The sequence below is a fragment of the Cavia porcellus genome, unplaced genomic scaffold, assembly GCF_034190915.1.
Source record: "Cavia porcellus strain 051 isolate PalLab524CR breed Dunkin Hartley unplaced genomic scaffold, mCavPor4.1 scaffold_3, whole genome shotgun sequence".
Classification (NCBI taxonomy): Eukaryota; Metazoa; Chordata; class Mammalia; order Rodentia; family Caviidae; genus Cavia; species Cavia porcellus.
This window is the reverse complement of record NW_026947486.1, coordinates 44,408,431-44,412,755: the sequence shown is the minus strand read 5'-3', so window position 1 is coordinate 44,412,755 and position 4,325 is coordinate 44,408,431. Positions and strand designations below refer to the sequence as shown.

Sequence of the window (4,325 nt, the reverse complement as noted above, 5' to 3'; positions counted from 1 at the left end):
TTATATTACAGTGATAAATGTGCACCCATGTTTATAGCAGCACAATTTGTAATAGCCAGATCTTGGAAACAACCTATATGCCCATCAACTGAGGAATGGATAAAAAATTGTTTTTTTTTTAATACAATGGAGTACCACTCAGCTATAAAGAAGGATCACATTGAGATATTTATAAGTAAGTGGATGCAACTTGTGTCCCCACTCATAAGTGAAATAAATCAAACTCACATTTGTAGATATAAGATAGTCTCCCTAGTGTGAGAAATGCTAAGAGCACATATGATACAAAAACAATAATAAATACTGTCTAAGGATAAGAATCTGCTGAAATGGGGAAAATAATATTTCAGGGAAAAGGAGAAAAAAGAAAAAGGAAGGGAAAAGAAAAAATATCTAAAATTATATAAACACAGAATAGCTAAGATGATTGTGCTACAAATTCTATATGTTCTTGGAACAAAACAGTTAACATTCATGGGATTGAAACAATTGTGTGTATTAGTGTATGGTGATCTGAGGAACTCTTGAAGATCATTATGTAAAATAGCAGCACATATTACACTCTTACCACATTGTTTTGAAGTCCTATATTGCAGTGTTTTGGGCTCTTTGCTACTGTTGTTTATTTGTTTTGTGTTTTCCTAGTAATTTGTTTTGTTTTTTCCTCTAAAGAGAAAGGTTCAGTGTACATGTAGAGGCTTATACATGCATAGAAGTTTTCTGAAACAGTTTTTGAGAATTGATTATGTAATGCATGATGAGATGAACAGCCACTTTGAAGAAAAAGAGACACTGTGGTATCCAGTGCTGATTCCTTAGTGTCATGCTGTGAAATCCAGCAATACTAATATTCTTTGTTCAGAGTGATTTTAGTCTGTTTTGTGTTGTTTAATTTCAACATACATGAAGGTCCAGACAGCTATTTTGAAGAGAACGAGAGACATGGCAGCCATTGTTGATTTCCCTATTATCTGGTTTTGAAGGCCTATAATGCTTTCATCACTCTGTTCTGATCAGCTTGATAGTATACTGTTTTGTATGAATTCATGTGTGTGAATCCATTGTGTGTGGACAACTGTTTAGAAGAAAACAAGACATTATGGTAGCCAGTGATGATTTCCTATTGTCTTGCTTTTAAATCTGTGTCATTTACATTGTTTTCATCTGATCTGCTTTGTTCTGTTTTGTTTAGTTTTACCCTCTTTAAAATAAAAATTTTTTTAAAAATTATGAGATATTTAACCTTCAGATTATGATTTATTTTAGTATTTTTTGATACTCAGGTGTTATGGCATATGTCTAGATATTCACCAAAGCCTCATACACTTATATGGGTCTTTTGGGAGGTGATTGTATCATGGGCGTGTGATACTGTGTTAGTATATTATTAGGTTTATAGCTACCTGTGATGCTTGAAAGTGAAACTTGGTGAAAGGAGATATGCCACTTTTTATGTATCTTGGATATATATATAGTACTCCCTGCTTGCCTTCCCTTAAGCTCTTTCTCCTCAGACATGCTACTCTGACATGCTACTCTGCCTTGGATTTGACCAACTGTGGACTGAAAACTCTATGATAGGTGAGATGAAATAAACCTTTCCTAAAAAATAAAATAAAACAAAATAAAATAAAATGAAAATTTCCTTTAAATTGTGCATGTTAGCTACTTTGTCCCAACAATGAGAAAGTAAGACAGATTCTGGTGCCAAAGAAATGGGGTTCTTCCTGTGACACTACCTAACCATGTGCTTAGCCATTGGAACTGACTTGCAAGATGAATATAGAAATATTTGGAGATGCTGGTTGGAGATGCAGTCCTCAAATGCTATAAGCCAAATTTGATGGGAGATTCTGTTCAGGACTCAGACAACCAGAATACTTATAGAAATGTGCCTAGTCAAGGCTAGACTCAAGAGGTTTATAGTGGAAATGAGGACTGCATTGGCAATTGTGTTAGGTTTTAGCAGAAAATTTCTCTTGTTTTTGTTCTTCTCAATAGACAATGCAGAAGACAGAGATTACAGGCAGCAAACTATTTTATCTGGCAGAAGAAATTTCAAGGCAGTCTGATATTCAAGTGGTGGCATGGCTACATTGGAACTTATAGCCAAATATATGTTGAGAATCAAGAGGAAAGAGCCCAGCAAGATCATTTAACAATTTTGAGTTTGGCTAGAAAGCAAGTTCCAGTAAAGTTATGGCCTACAAAGATGGAGCAAAGAACTCAGTTGCTAAAAAGATTAATACTAAAAAACCAAGTACTGTACTTCAGAACAGGACAAAGGAGAAAAATGACCTGAGAGCACCAACAAGACTCCATGCTTTGGAGCCTCAAAGTTTTAAAGGTGAAAGACTTTACTTTGAGAGGAGAGCTATGGTCCAGAATGACTGTGACCAATGGATATTTTTCTTCAGAGTTGAGTTCATAGTGCTCAGCAATCCAGGCACTCAAGAGTGTGCTAGCTGACTTGTTTCTGGCCCCTGTTGGAACCCCAGCTGGACTCTTGTTGAGCTCCATACCCAACATCAGTGCAAGGAGCTGTGGCTGTGGCTGTGAGGGGAGAGTACTGATTCTGGGGCAATGGACAGGATGGTGAACTTACTGTTGGATCATGAGGAAGATTGTCTGGACCTTGGAGAAAGCTTAAAGAAGCTACTTCCAGCATTCTTACACACCATTTTCTATGATTTTAAAGCCACATTTATAGATACTTCCTGTGAAGGACAGGTTCAAGTTGGTAAAGTAGATGAAGTCACAACTCTCTGCCAAATATCCCTGGATCTTCACCACTGATGATTGTGTTCAGGGGAACAAATGACTAACAGAAACACTGTGTGTTTATTATTAACCATGTCACTGGTGAATATGTACTGGAAAAACTCTAGCAGTATTCAGATCAAGAAAACAAGAGCTGATGGGAGCAGTAAAATCCAGGCCCTAATGGAACAGCAAGCCTACTTGTCCCCACAGCCATCACAGCCACCTCCACCTCCACCATCCATACAATTCAGAGCACCAACAAAGCCTCCAGTTGGACCAAAAGTTCTCTATTGAAGGATGACCCCTCACCTGAACCTCAGCTGGATGACATCATAAGAGAGCTGAGGGCTGAAGTTGATATTACCGAGCATATGAAAAGCAGCAGTGGCAGCAGCTTCTTAGACTCCGAGAACTCCTCAGAACTTGATGTTGACAGCTCCATCAGGGGATGGGAGGATGATGGCCTGGCCGCTCCTCCACAACCATCATACCAGCAGCCCCACAACAGCAGGCCTACCATTGCTAGTGGAATCAACTGGCTACAAGGAAGCAACCAGCTCATTACCACACTTATAAATGAATTGCAGCTGAGTGAGTATGACAGTGACATGATGATTAGCATTCAACCTTTTGAAATCTACTTCCTGGTGTAGAAATATACTACAAGATCAAGATACTTTCATGTGGAGTCCATTGCCACAAGGAAAATATTGAAAATCAGTGCTTATAAGGAGTTTGAGGTTTTTGAACCCTCTGATATGTATGTCTTTAACTTAATTATGATGGTTGATTTTCTTATGCAATTTTTGAATAATCTCCTACTGCAAAGTTTAATTATATTTACTGGAGAACTAACAGAATTATACTTCTATCTGGCTAATATTTGTAATGAAAACAGACAAATGTGTCTTGGTCTAGGTAACTCAAAGTCCATGTCTTCACCATGTCAGCAGTTCGGTTTTAACTCTCAGTAACCACAAGTTTGGCCAAATCATCTGCACAAGTGAGATGAAACAATCTTTAAGGGATAAAGAGGAAGAGGGAAACCTCAAACTGCATCATAGAAATATGTTACAACCTCTCTTAATTGTTGACATAAAGTAGTAAGGAAGTTTGCCTGATGCAGCTGGACAAACCTAGGTAGAAATAGACATAAAAGTTTATGGTACTCATGATTTCCCATTACATTGCTTTGAAGTCTTATAGTGTTTTCATTCATTAGTTGTAATGGTTTTCTCCTGGGTTGTTTGATTTTATTATCTGTGATGGTATGAACAGCTATTTTGAAGAAAACAAGACATTATAATAGCCAATGCTGATTTAATACCATCTTGTTTTGAAGTCCTACCATACTTTTGTTCTTCTGTTTCCATTGGTTCTATCATGTAGAATCTTACTGGATTTTATCATGTGTGGTAGTATAAACAATTTTTTTATGGACAATGGGATAATATAGTATCCACTGTTCATTTTCTGTTAGTTGGTTCTGAATGCCCTGTAATACTTTCATTCTCTTTAATGGTTTTATACTATTTTGTTATGTTTGATACTATTGTGTATGA

General features: G+C 37.0%; 1 pseudogene; it reads left to right on the top strand.

Annotated features, from left to right (window-relative positions):
• Positions 1 to 2,583: 2,583 nt before the first annotated feature.
• LOC100716080 (ELL-associated factor 1-like) lies at positions 2,584 to 3,416 on the top strand (annotated as a pseudogene).
• The last annotated feature ends 909 nt before the right edge of the window (positions 3,417 to 4,325 follow it).